The 16717-nt window shown below is 43.2% G+C and overlaps 1 long non-coding RNA gene across 1 annotated transcript in view; it reads left to right on the top strand.

Annotated features, from left to right (window-relative positions):
- Positions 1-1411: 1411 nt before the first annotated feature.
- Positions 1412-16717, top strand: part of LOC128840840 (uncharacterized) — a 129714-nt gene continuing 114408 nt past the window's right edge. Inside the window, exon 1 of the long non-coding RNA XR_008445718.1 lies at positions 1412-1446. This is a non-coding gene — a long non-coding RNA (uncharacterized LOC128840840). The remainder of the gene's footprint in view (positions 1447-16717) is intronic.

A 16717-nucleotide genomic window follows, 5' to 3' on the forward strand; every position in this document is an offset into this window, starting at 1 on the left:
CTATAATAAATATTTTGGTCTAAATTTCTGAAGGTGAGAAGTGATTTTGGGAACTCAGCTTGAGATACTTTGAAGGACTTGATTTTGAGAAAGTGCTAAACACTCATCCAATGGAAATCCAAGTGTTTCATGTTGGGCACTCAGAAACTGAGGTATCTTTCTATGTTACTTGAGATGTTTATAACTAGCATTAGCATGGTCCAATGGTTTGAGCAGGAGGCTGGAAATCAGGACCTCTGGGCTGTATTCCTATATCATCTACTGATTTGTGGGATAACTTGGGCAGGGAGATGGGGGGAGGATGCTTTGTGCTCAGTTTCCCCATATTTAAAAAAGGGGAAATGAAATGTCCCCATCTTTTTATAGTACAATTGTAGCAGCGCCTGCTCCCGGCCCCTCCACAAACGCAGTCAGAGACCAACTGAAGTGCAGCACCCGTGTCCTTTTATTGTTTGTGTCCCTTCCCACGACCTACTATTTACAAGTATTTACAGAGACCAACACTCCGGGAGACTACTAGCTTCCCAGCCAGCAGGGATCTAGAACCCACACTCCTCCCTTTCCTGTCTCCTCCTTGCTTACCGTTTCTTAGCCAGCTTTATAGGGCAGGCTGGCTACCCAGGTCTGCAGGTGGATCCACTCTGGTAATTAGGGCATGGCCCCTCAGCCAGCCCAATTAATACCCTTCTTCCTCTGGAACAGGGCTAACAGGGGCCTGGCTTGTTTCTCCTAGCCAGCACCCTGTTACAACAATGCTAATTTCTGGTGCTATATAAATAGCAATATAAAAAGCAGTTTCAGATCCTCTGATAAAAGGTGCTGCATATGTGCTAAGTATAGTAATGAGTTGAGTATTAACATTAAGGTGACCAGATAGCAAGTGTGAAAAATTGGGATGGGGTGTGTGGGGGGGTAATAGTTGCCTATATAAGAAAAAAAACCAAAATCATGACTGTCCCTATAAGATTGGGACATCTGGTCACCATAAGTAACATTTAGTTGCAGTGTTTTTAAAATGAAATCAAAGACTTGTTAAACTGATCCCAATTTGGACAGAGGCTATAGAGAATACAGCTAAAATTAACCTTTAAAATTTGTTTGGCCCAACAGCATTAAAGTGTTGTAAGTGATAAGGGATCACTTTTTCAGCTCTGAGTCAATTAGACAAGTTGTTAGAGAAACCCTCTGTAATTAGCTTTGATTAGCTTGACAGTTGTAAATGAAGTGGTTATAGATTATGGATCATTTACTCCCAGGGCTATCAACAGGAAAAGTTCAGTGAAAATGGGCAGTCTTTTCTTATTTCAGTGGCTACTAGCGTATTCCTAAATGACACGAGCTCTTACTATGAAACAGTATTTTGGGAGAGCTCTTAAGTTAATTAGTAATCTTGGTTTCCCTCCTGAATGAGCTGGGATGAGTTTTTCATCAACTCTGCTGACAGAGGTACCACAGTGATGTATTTGGGCTACTGTTTTATTGTCTACTTTTGTGTACTCTGTTTTCTGTAGAACTGTTATTTGTTATCATATTTGGGGAAATATGAAAAATATAGGAAGCAATTTACCCTTTGTTGCTGGATTTTCAATATTTTCCTGAGTTCTTATGAAGTGTATGGGAGTGAGAGTAAAATGTGCATCATGGTAGTTCTGTGGTGGTGGTTCTGTGTTAACTCTTAAGGTTGCCTACAATAAAATTCCAAACTTTCTCTCTTTCGCAGAAACTAGCTAGCTGCTTAATGCCAGCATAGTAACTGATTTTATGCCTTTCACCCCCCCTCCCCATTTTGTTTAAATCTTGTATGCAAGATAAATATGGTCCTGTTCTTGGGTGAGTGCTCTCAGCTCCAATTCACCTTTAGGGGAGTTAAAGAAGGCTCTGTATCATCAAGGATTGGACTCTACTAACAAATTAAAAAGAATAAGGTCTGGAAAGTGGAGGAAAGTTGGTCTTGTGGCTAAGGCACTGTCATGGTACTTTAGATGTCTGGGTTCAGTTCTGGGCAGTGTCACAGACTGCCTGTTCTGACCTTGGAAAAGTTGGGTAGACTTTAATCCAGCAAAGCACTCAAGATTAGGCTTAACTTGCCTGGATCTAAGCCTTACTCTGTTTGTACCTTGGTTCCCCACCTGTAACATGGGAATAATAATATTTCCCTACCTCACAGTAGTGGTGACAAATTGGGTAATGTTTGTAGGGTTGTTCTACTACCTATGTAGTTAATGATAAGAAAAGCAAACATGGAGAACTAACGTCAGAATGTACAAGAAGCTGAAATCAGAAGAAATTGTTCAAGGTCATAACAATATAAAGGTCAGCATTTGTGGGGCCTCTAACCTGTCAAGAGTAATATATTGACTCAGCAGGTTGACATTGATAGCATCGCTGAATGGGTTATTTGCCTGAGAGTTCATAAAAGATAATGGTGGGGAACAGATGTCAGAAACACATGGATTTCATAGGGAAGGAAGAAATACTGAAAGAAATGATTACACAAGAACAGGTGATTGTAATTTAGAATGTCTGCAGACTGACACAGTTATAGGAGAAGATGAAAACAGAATTCTGAAGAAAGTGATAAAGGAACATGAAAAAACTGCAGTAGCTCTTATTGTATAGTGCTTGTTTGAACTCTAATGTGTGTGTGTGTGTGTGTGTGTGTGTGTGTATAAGGCTAAACCCCACTTGCCTTCTGTGAATAATCCCATTGATTTAAATATTGCATGATCCCATAATATTTAAATTAATAAGCCCAATTCTCAGTTGTTTTGCACCAGTGGAAAGTGTAGGTAAAATGCACTATTATGATTTTCATTGGTATAAATGGCTACTCAAAGGGGAGGGCAATGGAGAAATGGCCCTGAACCATGAGTAAAATGAGCAAGGTTTGCATAATTATAATTGGCCAAGGGTCTAACTATGCTCAAATGCTTTCAGAATTAAATAGTGATGAATTAGAGCAAATGGAAAGAGTGAAGTTAAGAGGTGTGGCCAAGAAGAATAATACAAAGAGAGTCAGTATGGAGGACTGATATGAATGAAAACCATTAAATTATTTTGTTTTTATCTATTTCTGTGAGTTCCTGCACAGGGTGTGCAAATGCACACCCTCTCTCTTTCCCCATTTGATTCAGAAAACCAGGAAAAAATCAAGTAGGCAAATGCCTAAAGACTCCTGTATAAAAAGTAGAATTGGCAGTTGCTGGACTACTACAAACTGGCAGAAGCAGATTACCCAAGCCTTGCAGGGAGCATGGTTGCTTCAGGTTAGCAAATGGGATCTTTAGGCACAGGAAACTATGCAAGAATGGAAACCGCAGGAGATGGGATCCAGACAGGGAGGCTCAGTTAAGTGCTGGCTAATGAGCTTACTATCATTTTGGGTTTAAAATCTTTGTGCTTTTAATCTATATGATCATCTGTGTGTATGTGCATGCTTTGCTTTTTAGTTCCAATTCCTTTTCCTGTAGCTATATCTAAAACATCTCTTCTACCTTGACTAGTCTGAAGCAGCCTCCTGGTTCACTGAACCTCCATGCATTTCATTTCCCCAGGTATACTTTCAGGGGATGGATCACTTGATGACTACCTGTTCTCAGGGGTGAAAGTAACCTACAGGACTTACCGGAGTCCTGAGGGGGGGCGGGGCCTCACCCGGAAGAGGCGGGGCATCTCAAGATTTAAAGGCCCTGGGGCACCGGCTGTGGCTAGGAGCCCCAGGGCCTTTAAATCAACTGGGGGCTCCCAGCTGCAGAGGTGGCTGGGAGCCCCCGGGGCTCAGGGGCAAATTAAAGGGCCCGGGGCTCCGGCCACTGTGGAGCTCCGGGCTCTTTAAATCCCTGCCTGAGCCCGGCTACTGGGCTGTGGGGAGCCCCCGAGCCCTTTAAATCCCGGCCCCAGCCTGGGCGTCGGAGCTGCGGGTGGGATTTAAAGGGCACTGGGCTCTCTGCAGTGGCAGGGAGCGCCGAGCCCTTTAAATCCTGGCCCCAGCCCGGCCGCTGGAGCTGCGGGCAGGATTTAAAGGGCTCTGGGCTCCCCTGCCGCAGAAGCCGATGCGGTCTGGCATGATGTACTGGCTCTTGCCGGTACACCATACCGGACCGGCTTACTTTCACTTCTGTCTGTTCTGTTCATTCCCTCTGGGGCACCTGGCACTGGTCACTGTCGGAAGACAGGATACTGGACTAGATGGATCTTTGGTCTGACCCAGTAGGGCCATTCTTATGTTCTTATACTTGCCATTACTGCATGAAAAATTATTTCTGTCCTAGAGGGAGCATTTTAGTAATAGGTAACTAGCACTGGTTATGAAAGGCGTGATGAAGAGCAAAAAATAAATTCTGGCAGTATGCCATTACAAGAAAGTTACCACATGATGTATAAGATCATGCAATGTGGCATACAGAACGTGCCTGATCTACACCCATAGGCACATTGTTTATCTTCACTTTCCATTCTTCCTTTTTAGTTTCACTCAGTGCATCTACAAACTCTGTCCATTCACCTCTGACCCAGATTTAAATTTTGCATGGATAACAATCTCGAGCAGTAGAAATGTTTCCATGATTCTCCTTAAAATTCTAAATGTAAAAGTTGTTTTTAACTCTAAAACACTGTCCTGTGGTGCCTGCAATCCAAACATTGAAGCACTAGGAACCTGGAAGTGAAATTCACTATAAACAAAAATGAAACTGATTTAATTGATTTTTCATTTTTTAACAAAAAATAAAACACAACCTATCTGAAAAAACGGTGGAAAGTAAATTTACAGAAGCAAATAATGTTGAGAATATACTAGCTTTAAATTGACAGGACTTATGTATGTGACTCACATTACTCAGTTGAGTAATCCCATTGACCTCAGAAGGTGTTTGCTAGATTTGTTTGTTCTTTAATGGGACCATGGTCATCAATTAGTGAAAGTCATGATATACGTTATCACAGTCCTCCTTAAACAGGGAGAGCTTATTAAAGAGAACAATTACAAGACATAAAAAGGCTTCTATTCAGCTTAAGGTCCAAATTTGTTTCCCATGTTTATCAATAACTATATCTTGTTTGGAATGCTATACGGCGCACAGAGACATCAACAGGCAGAATATTATGCTGCAAGTAAAGATATAATTATAGGGCAGAATAACTGAAAAGCAGAATTCCCTGCAGGACAGGACTCTTTCTCAGAAAGCCAGCAGGGAATCAAGGACATCTGCATTACAACAGATATACATGTACACTAACTCCTACCTGATTTTCAGAAAGCTTAGAAAACACTCCATGTTTCACATTCTTAAAATCACATCACAGAGTACTCCTTTTTTGCTTCTTCCATTAGTTCTCAGCCCTCAGTCTCAGATGTGTGACAGTGACCTTTAAAATGGTGGCAAGTCAAGGAATCAATATAAGGGACATAAATCCTAGCAAGCAGCTTTTAATAATGTTTTCACTTGCATCAAGATTTCTAGAGCAGTCTCATGAGTCAGCTTTTCTTTAATCTCAAAACTGTGGCATACAAGTGGGGAGTTTGTGTGAGATCAGGGTCTAAACTGAGAGCGATGCCTCCTAGTTAAGGACAGTTCTCTTCTGTATGTTATGTAAAGTAGCAGCCTTCCATCATGTTAAATCCAAGCTCAGTTTATTTTTTCTGTTTAGTATGTCCTGGTTTATACTTGAGTGGTAAAAAAATTTCATTACTGATTGTTTGCGGGTTTCTTCTGAAACCTTGTTTGTTTGATTTCTGATACCTTGCTGTCGTAATTTCACCAACAGAGTGGACAAAATGCTGCCCTATGTTATAGGGACACCTTGTAATGATTGTGTTATAGACTCAGGATAAACATCAACATGTTACTCAGTCCATACTATTAGTTTTTCCCCCTCCATGAGTCTATGTGGTGCATTGTGATATAGGTAGGGCCCAACCAAATTAATGGTCCATTTTGGTCAATTTCACTGTCATGGGATTTTAAAAATCATAAACTTCATGATTTCAGCTATTTAAATTTCACAGTGTTGTAATTGTCGGGATCCTGACCCCAAAAAGGGGGGGGTCACATGGTTATGGGGGGGTGGCAGTATTGCCACCCTTACTTCTGCACATTGGTGGTGCTGCCTTCAGAGCTGGGTAGCTGGAGAGCGGTGGCTGCTGGCCAGGAACCTAGCTCTGGTGGTATTGCCACTCTTACGTCTGTGCTGCTGCTAAGGGGGCACTGCCTTCAGACCTGGGCACCTGGCCAACAGCCACCACTCTCCAGCTGCCCAGCTCTGAAGGCCGCATTGAAGTAAGGTTAGCAATAGTGCAACCCCCTTAAAATAACCTTGAGACCCACCTGCAACTCCCTTTTGGGTCAGGACCCCCAATTTGAGAAACTCTGGTATCCCCTTTGAAATCTGTATAGTATAGGGTAAAAGCATACAAAAGACTTGATTTCACAGGGGGAGACCAGATTTCACGGTCTGTGATGTGTTTTTTATGGCTGTAAATTTGGTAGGGCCCTAGATACAGTCAATGTGTACTTGGTTTCAGTTGCAAAAGTTGTAAAATAGGGTGTGTTGGTAAAAGAATACAAGTGTGAATTCAAACTAGCAGCTGAGCTTTGCTTTGAATTTGGGGGCTGCTTGGTACAGGGGGTGGAGATTCAAATGAAGAACAGCTAAATTAAAGGACCAAGAGAACCCTTAAAAACAACAAGGAGTCTGGTGGCACCTTAAAGACTAACAGATTTATTTGGGCAAAAGCTTTCGTGGGTAAAAATGCACTTTTGCAGATGAAGAACCCTTGTGAACCCACCTGTGGCTCTCACAGACCTAATCACTAGTTAGGAATCTCATATTCTGCAGTCAAATTCGTGTTCCCTCCTCAACTCATGAGCACGTATATAATAAGTATGCGATGGGTTCCCAAGGACAGATTCAAGGTGGGGCCTCCTTAGTTACTTCAGCGTCTGCCCCTTTTGTTCCCCTCACCTAACCCAGACCACACTCCTTACAACTCCTACCTCAGAACTTGGCAGCTCTTCCCTTCTCTTTACACCCCTTCAGTCTTGGGTGGCTCAGGCCCTCCCCTCAGTTGCCCCACAGCTCTTTGGTAACCGCCTTTCCCCTCAGCACCATTGTCTGGCAGCCTCTGCCCATACATGCTGATGGTTGGTAAAGACTGCTTCCATCATCATCAGCTGTTTCCCGGTAGGTAACTGCATTCCTCCATGTATTGCTCCACCAAAGGAAGTGGAGGACAGACAGGTGAGTAGCTTTAATAAAGCTGCCAGGTACTTTATGTTCTCCCAGGCAGCAAGAGCTTATTGCAGACAAGCCACAGACCTGGCACCTTTTCCTCATCACAGCTTGTTCTTTCTCCTCTCCTCCAAATCCCACTCTGCTTCTCTCCTGTGGGCTAATCACAAACAGGGGAAGAGTCATGCCTGGAGCCTGACTTTCCCCTGTATGGTGGCAATTCCTGTTAGGGTCCTCTGAACTCATGGGTCCCCAAGCACCATTGGAGCTGCTGAGGTGAAATTTGACCCCCCATCCATCAGTGGAAAAAAAATATTCCCTAAGCAACTGCTTGCCAGCCAGAGCACTCAAAGCTTTCTTACATTGCTGGTGGTATCACCCATTCCACTTCTGGAAGTTAAATTACATCTAGAATGGGCAGTCTAGCACTGTAAATGCTGATTTCATACCATTTCCATAAAGATCAGTGGAAAGAAGTGGGGATACAATTAAAATTGTTTTGTTTCCCATGAATATTCTCCAAACCTTATAAATTTGCTCTTGAGAGCCAGACACAATACATATAAGATGCTGTAAAGCTGGCCCAGTTAGGGGGCAGACAGCCAAAGTCAGCCTTTTCAATTCCATATCTTGCTAATAGGACATACAGACACCTACTATGAGAACACTTTCATATTGTATTAATGAAACTTTGCTGACACAATGAGTCCTTGCTGTCAATTTAAAAGTCCCTAAGTGGGAAGAATAGCACTGTTTTTCCAGCGTAAATATCAAGAGTCCTAGCCTCTATGCTGAGACCACCAGAAAGGATGCTAGGGGGTGTGTGTGGTGTGGTGTTTTTTTTTGTTTTTTTTTTTTATGAAAATGGAGAGTTCTCTATTATGGACTCAGAGCAGCAATCTATTTCAGATAAGCCAAGCAGACATCAGAGGTTACGGGTTTCAGGGTTGTTATGGCAAAGATGACGACAAATCTATATAGATGAGATGTTTATATGGCCCCCATTATTATAGTATCCTAGCATTACACCCTTTAATGTGTTTATCCTCCCCATGCTCCTGGGAAGTTGGGGAGTACTATTATTTTCACTTTGCAAATTGGACAAGGTATTTAGTCTCTGTGCCACAGTTCCCCAGGTCAGAAAGGAGGTCTGTGGCAGAGCAGGGAATTGAATGTAGGTCTTCTGAGTTCCACATTGCTTCCTAGCCCTTGGATCATCTTCCCTGTTGTGGATCTGCAGAAGGAAATTTTATACAAGTTCTTAAGATGAAACTCTCCAGTGGAAGTGTTAAACAGAGAGCTTTGTCTAAGGGGCCCCATACAGACTGGCTATATTAATGGCCCCTGGATTGTCATTAACAAGCTTGTTTGGGTTTTGAATGGATACTGGCTGGCTCCAATGCAGACTGATTATAGCTGAACCTGCCTGAAGAGATCATTTGTGTTTCAAACAAGCTGGACAAAAGGGAGGTTTATGTCTAGGCCCACCTGCACTAGCCCATGCTCAGTACTAAGAGCCATGTGGCTTTGGGCCTAGGGGTTTCCTAGGTGAGAGTGCAGGGGGTGCACAGGTATACACTGTGTTGTGAGTGCAGCACACCCACCAAGAGCTGGGAATTGCTTTTATGGTGTAGGGCTAAACAAAATATCTTGGGTGGGGTTTCAGCACGTGGAATTTCTGCTGTTTTCCCCATCTCTGTTCAAGATAGACCAGACTGGTAGACATTTTATTAATAAGTACAATCTAAGAGAAAATCAGTGTGGCTTAATTCTCTTCTAGTATCAAGGCCACTGCATACTTGTATCAAGGCACTGGAAACTGCTACTGCTTGAGCGAAGAAGCAACAATACCAACCTAGGGCAGAGTTGAACTAGTGACCCCTAGGTGAAAGGTTTTGGATTTCATTGGAAATCCTGAAGCCACAGGAGAATTTATACCCTGGAGAGAACTCCAGTTAGTAATGCTGTGAGTGGTACCTTTAGGGTCAAATTCTACAGCCCTTATTCATGTTGATAGCACCTGACTCCACAAATAGCCACACTGATTTCATTAAGGCATTTAGTGAGCATTACATTTGTTACTTCCCTTCCACTTCTTTTATCTGTTGTTGTTGAATTTATGACCTGATTCTCCTCTCACTTATACCAGTGTGAACCAGGGTTCAAGTTAATGGTGTTACAAGCACTGGTTCTTCTTAGAGTGCTGTCCATGTGGATGCTCCACTCCAGGTGATGGTGGAGACGGGCAGTAAACCCTCTCCCTCACATACCCCTGCTAGGTCGGAACCAACTGGGAGTGCGGCTTCACCGTCTCAGGTGAAGAGGCAGGAAGCCCCAATATCTCTGCGCAGAGTCCTTTAAAAGGGTAAAGGGTATCCTGCAAGATCTTTACTGGATCAGTGCTGACAGCGCCAAGAGCAGGCACCTCCAACTGCCCCAGCACTTCAGCCACGACTCACACGGGTAAAAGCAGGGACCCGACTTCCCACAGTGGGAAGCTCTCCTCGGCACTGGTCCCACTGGCACCAATGATGGACCCAGTGCTGGCAGTATGTTCCACCCCGGTGCCAACAAGAATGTCAGCACCGAGCCTGCCTGTCACCCCCGCAGCAGACGCAGAACCCCTGTAGGCAGGGCCGGGTCCAGGCACCAGCGGAGGGGCAGCATTCTGTCCATTCTCGGAGCAGCACAGTCTGAGCAGCTTTTTTTGTTTTTGTTTTTGCTTGGGGTGGCAAAAATGGTAGAGCTGGCCCTGCCTGTAGGGCTCCTACAAACAGCCCGAGGCTCCTGCTAAAGCTAAACAAAAGTCAATGCGGGCTGCCACTCATGCTCCACAGCACTGCAGCCCAGGGAGCAGCAACAATTTCTGCATCAGGATGATATCTCCGTGACCCCTGAGCCTGACTCTCTGCTCCTTGACACGGCGTGCTCACTGTTTTAAAAACCGCTCTCGCCATCCGAGCTGGCTACCTTCACTGACAACGAGAACGACATGCAGTAGCAGGCAGAATTCTCCCCTCCTGATTCTCCTCCTCCACCGGAGCCATATCTGTCTCAGGGCACAGCACCTCACAAGAGCCAGCCTCAGCTTCCCTATAGTTTACATCTAACCTCTCTCAGAATAAACTTGCCAAATGTAAATCTCACCCCCTGGGAAAGAAAATTTTAAAGCATCTAGCAGAACGTGTATACTCTTCTTTCTATAAACCGGTCTGTAAATGGCATTGCTTTACTGTATGAGTTGCTCTTACATTATGTGTGCTTACAAGAGTTTTCATTTTCTGAGAATACTTTTTGCTTATCATACGAGGAAAGAGTTTTTCAAGTGAGCCTTTTGGGGAAAAGAAGGTGACATTGGGAATATAATTAAGCTCCTGTAGCCAGGGCCGGCTCCAGCTCTTTTGCCACCCCAAGCGGCGAAGAAGAAAGAAGAAAAAAAGATTGAGCTGCCGCCGAACTGCCACCGAAGTGGCAGAGACGGAGTGAAGGACCCGCTGCTGAAATGCCGCCAAAGACCTGGACATGCCGCCCCTTTCTTTTGGCCGCCCCAGGCATCTGCTTCCTTTGCTGGTGCCTGGAACCAGCCCTGGCTGTAGCTGGAGTTGCACCCCTCCCTAGGAATTTACCTTCAGTTTCCTAATGGTGGATTTACAAGGGCAAAAGAGCTAAGAAGTGGAAAACTTCCAAGGAAATTTTTTTAAATGGGCATAAGCTTGTGTTTACATTTCCTATCCTATTGCTCAATACCACTGCTGTGATTCTTGATGTCTTGACATTGGCTTTGAATTGTGCTTTCTATCCAAGTTCCCCCTAAACTATGCACATGAATGGCCATATCTACCTACTAAAAATGCAGCTCTCTAACCAGTGCCTGCTACACCATGGAGATGAGAGGCTACTGGCTGGTGGGAAAGGGCCTTTGGTGCTCTCTCTACTCCAGCAGCAGCCATTGCTGCTCCTGGAGGCCAGGGAGAAGGGTTCATCTCCACGCCACACATGCATGAGGCAAAAGAGAGGAAGACCGTGTATGGGATCGGAACAAAAGGCAAAGGGAGGGAAAGTGAGTGGTGGCGACAAGGTGAGAATAAATGTGGAGTGCAGAATGAATGAGGACAAAGAATGAGTCTGTGAACAGGGAATGAATGAGTCAGAGAGGAAGTGGAATGAGGCAGAAGATGTAATAGGAGGATGGAACGAGAGGGGGAGAGTCTCTGCACTCATAGGTTTTAAACTTCAGCTGAGTCATTGCACACAGAAAAAAATTAGAAGCAACATTGCCTGCCATATAAATCTGGGGGAACTTAATATTCTGTTGTATATTTTATGTTCTATGGCAATCATTACCCTGAAAACAGGGGCTGACTCTTTTTACACAGTGCTTTCAGCCATTTCTTTTTTAAAATAAGTCCAAAACAATCAAAGGTAATGTGATTTTATGCAAACCACTTGCTTGTCGCCTTCCGTTAGACAAAATGCTTTTGATGGAATTAGGGAAAACTTTTCAACCTAATGCAAGTCAGTGTTTTCATAAATATTGGAACAGGGATAGAATCTAAAAACAAACTTAACACTAAATCTGGACTAACTCTTGGTGTCTGGATTGTTCAGTGGCAGTTTTGGCAAATGTTCAATAATTGGGTTTTGAAATGTGAAGTGTGTTGGTTAGTTTTAATTAGACATGTAAAGCAGACACTATTTTGGTTTACTGGGTGGATAAGCATGGCTCTCTGAATCAGGTTTCTGGCATTAATAGTCATGCTTACATGGTCAACGTTCACTTTCCAATGGAGCTGGTTGGAGAATGGTGAAAATTTGTCATTCCACTCTTCCCCTGCCCCCCAAGAAAAATTATTGTTGAGAAAAAGCATTTTAAAAAGTCAGCCAGTTTTTTCTATACTCTCATTTGAAATGTGCTGTTCCCTCCAACGTTTCTGCCCAACAAAATTGTTCACCAGAATATTCACAGAGAGAGAACAGAAAAGGGGTAGGAACCCATTCAAAGCAAAAATTTGTAGAGTGAATGTTTATGGACAATTTTGGTGGAGTATTGCCCACATCTACCCATTAATAGACTTACTTTCAGCAGTTTTTTTTTTTTTTTGCCAAAGGGGAAAAAATGCAAGCACCATGGATTTTCAGTGCCATAAGACTGATCACTATTGTCTACCATTGTCCTGCAGGAACATGGTTAAATAAAGTAATTTATTATTGGACTATAATATTGAAGTACCCCTGGTACATGGCTCAAGGAAATACAAGGATTTCAATACTCAAAACTGAGGAAATTTGAAAGCTAAGTTTCCCATAGTAACATTGATTTGGGGGCAAAACTGAATTTTGTATAATCTACATGGATATGTGGCTGTCATTTAGTGCAGGAAGCTCAACTCTCACATTTCTTAACTGAGTTATGAAACTTGGGTGTCTGCATTCTTATTAAAAGGCTGCATCATCACTTCTGTGCAGCTTTTACTAATCATTTAAAATGATTATTCAAATTGCTGAAATAGTAGAAAGTATGTTACTATTCTGGACTGTCTGAAAAAGTGCTTCAAAAACTCTCCAATTTTTAATGTGCTCATGTCAGAGTTGAATTGTTCTAGCACAGAGCTGCTAGTCACTAGTATGTTTTCTGGAGATTGCCATTTTTCCCTCTAGAATCTCAGCTTTTAGTTTAAAGGAAGTCTGTAGTCTTCATGGTTGCAGAGAAAACTCTCAAAATGAAAACCAATCCAGGGATATTTGCCTGAGTCTGCAGACAGCCTGAAACAATTGCTCTGAATGCTGTGGACTGCCCCTATGTATAGTACATCTCCATGGAGTGTCAATACTGTGATGACAATGTAAACATCAGCAGGGTTTACTATTTCAAGGCTGATGAAAGCACACAAAAAGAGAAGGGATAATTTTATTTTGAAGTCCTGAACATTCAGCTGTGAGTGGTTAGGACTGGGTTGATTGTCGGTGAAGTACCATCACATATTTTTTACAGTCTGATCACTCAAAGTAACAGATCTATTTGGGCAATACTTCCACGCGGCTTGCTTCTGTGTTATCAGAGCAAGCTCTTTCTCATCTTCACCATTTCTCTGGGTGTTCTATATAAAAAAGAAGCAAATCTACACTGCCTTCCCCCCTGCCCAGGAGATGAGATGATTCCCTAAGATTATAAACATTTTGGGGTTCTTTTCTCATAACTCTTGGAAGTACTATGCACGTCACCTAAGATTTTAATCCATATTTGTATTCATAATTCACCTGTCAGTTACCAAGTGCACTGCTTTGTGTCATCAGAACAAAGTAAATGTTATTGTTATAGTCTGTAACCCCTTTCAAGAATAAAATAACTTGAGTAAGCATAAATAAGGGTAATGGCCTCTTGGGATGTACTGAGTTATATTCTGAATGGAATGCCCTAATGTAATTCCTGTGCATTGTACTTAGTGGTTACACAAGTCAGTCTCAATGCATGTGTTTATGGATATTTTATACTACGCAACTTAGGGACATAATGTAAGAAGTATGTTGAAATAGAATTAAGCAGCTTAGGGGAAATCATTGCTCTTTAGATCATTTATGGGATATCACTGACTTTTCACCCAGAAGTTTCTTTGGTAAAGTGCTTTTTTTGTTGCTTTTCTATTTCACTGATGTTTAAGGGAAACAGTATTTTGAACTCATATCTTCAGTTATGGTGTCCACATTTAATAGAATTCCCATGGCACCATGAGAGAACGATAAGGTCTAATGCAGTAGTGATTGCAGGGTTGTATGGGGGAAAATTAGGTTAAGAAAAGGTGGGGAAAGAAGGTAAGTCTAGAATGAAAAGGTGCAGGCAACTTTACTAGTGAGTCTCAAAAGGGAAAATAATTGACCCAATCAATTATAGTTTTAAAGATTAAAATTAATCACCACCTTAGTATCCGAGCATCTTGCAAACATTACAGAATTTATCCCCAAAATAGTTCTGTAAAGAAAATATTTTCCCCATTGTACAGATGGGGAGCCAAGGCACAGAGATGAAGGAAGTTAGGTGCCATTTGAAGAAGGCACCAAGGCACCCTGCTGGCATTTTCAAAGGTTCCTATCTGCATCTTTAAGGTGTCTGAATACCTTAAAAAAAAAACAAACAGGTCCTAAGTGACCAATATCCCACAGGAAGTCGGTGGCGGGCAGGAAATTGAACTTGGCTGTCTTGAGTCCTAGTCCAGTTCCTTAACCACTACTTTGTAATTGTTGTAAAAATATTTACTATCATAGATACCATGGGCCAGATCCTGAACTGGTGTACATTGACATGCTCTACTGGAGAGACAAGGTGGGTGAGATATCTTCTATTGGGCCAACTTCTGTTGGTTAAAGACAAGCTTTTGAGCTTACACAAAGCTCTTCTTCAGGTCAGCTCTATGTGCTCTATTGGAGTGGTCTAGGTATACTTGGTCCTGCCTCTGCACAGATGATGGGGAGCGAGAGGAGGAAGATGGACTAGATCAGTGGTTCTCAACCTTTCCAGACTACTGTATCCCTTTTAGGAGTCGTCTTTGAAGACTGAAAATTGTTAACAAACAGCATCACTTGCCCCATAACCTCAGCTGTACAGAATGCAACGCCATCCACAGCCTCAGAAACAACTCTGACATCATAATCAAAGGGGCTGACAAAGTAGGTGCTGTAGTCATCATGAACAGGTCGGCTGCCAGGCAACTCTCCCACACTACATTCTACTGGCCACTATCCTCTGATCCCACTGAGGAGTACCAAAAGAAATTACACCATCTGCTCAAGAAACTCCCTGCTACAGCACGGGAACAAATCTACACAGAGACGCCCCTAGAGCCCCAGCCAGGGGTATTCTATCTGCTACCCAAGATCCATAAATGTGGAAGTCCTGGTCACCCCATCATCGCAGGAATTAATCCTGCTGTAAGAGTGTCATCTGGCTATTTGGACTCTCTCCTCAGACCTTACGCTACCAGCACTCCTAGCTATCTTTGAGACACCATCGACTTCCTGAGGAAACTACAATGCATTGGTGATCTTCCTGAAAACACCATCTTGGCCACCATGGATGTAGAAGCTCTTTACATCAAAATTCCACACAAGGATGGACTACAACTGTCGGGAACAGTATCCCTGATGAGGCCACGGCACACCTGGTGGCTGAGCTTTGTGACTTTGTCCTCACCCACAACCATTTCAGATTTGGGGACAACTTGTACCTTCAAGTCAGTGGCACTGCTATGGGTACCCGCATGGCCCCACAGTATGTCAACATTTTTATGGCCGACTTAGAACAACTCTTCCTCAGCTCTCGTCCTCTAGCGCCCCTCCTGTACTTACACTACATTGATGACATCTTCATCATATGGACCCACGGAAAGGAGGTCCTTGAAGAATTCCACCTGGATTTCAACAATTTCCACTCCACCATCAACCCCAGCCTGGACCAGTCCACACAAGAGATCCACTTCCTGGACAATACAGTGCAAATAAGTGATGGTCACATAAACACCACCTTTATACCGGAGACCTACTGACCACTACACTTACCTATATGCCTCCAGCTTCCATCCAGGACACATCACGTGATCCATTGTCTACAGCCAAGGCCTAAGATACAACTGCATTTGTCTCTGTCTGAGGGATTATAGCAAACACCTACAGGTTATCTATTAAGCATTCTTAAAACTACAATACCCACCTGGGGAAGTGAGGAAACAGATTGACAGAAGTCACCTACTACAGGACAGGCCCAACAAGGAAAATAACAGAACACTACTGGCCATCACGTACGGCCCCCCAGCTAAAACCTCCCCAGCACATCATCAACTATTTACAACTTTATCCTGGAAAACGATCCGCCACTCTCACAGGCCTTGGGAGACAGACCAGTCCTTGCTTACAGACAGCCCCCCAACCTGAAGCAAATACTCACCAGCAACTACACACCACACCACAGAAACACTAAACCAGGAACCAATCCCTGTAACAAACCCCATTGCCTTCTCTGTCCCTATGTCTACTCTAGCGACACCATCATAGGACCCAACCACACCAGCCACATCATCAGAGGCTCATTCACCTGCACATATAATAATGTGATATATGCCATCATGTGCCAGCAATGCCCCTCTGCCATGTACATTGGCCAAACCGGACTGTCTCTACGTAAAAGGATAAATGGACACAAATCAGACATCAGGAATGGTAATATACAAAAGCCGGTAGGAGAACACTTCAATCCCCCTGGACATTCAATAACAGATTTAAAAGTAGCCATTCTTCAACAAAAAAAACTTCAAAAACAGACTTTAAAGAGAAAATGCAGAGCTACAATTCATTGGAAACTTAACACCATCAATTTGGTCTTGAATAGGGACTTGGAGTGGCTGGCTCTACAAAAGCTATTTTCCCTCTCTTGGTATTGATACCTCCTCATCAATTACTGGGTGTGGACCACATCCAGCCTGACTGAATTGGCCTTCAA

The sequence above is a fragment of the Malaclemys terrapin genome, chromosome 7 (assembly GCF_027887155.1).
Source record: "Malaclemys terrapin pileata isolate rMalTer1 chromosome 7, rMalTer1.hap1, whole genome shotgun sequence".
Classification (NCBI taxonomy): Eukaryota; Metazoa; Chordata; order Testudines; family Emydidae; genus Malaclemys; species Malaclemys terrapin.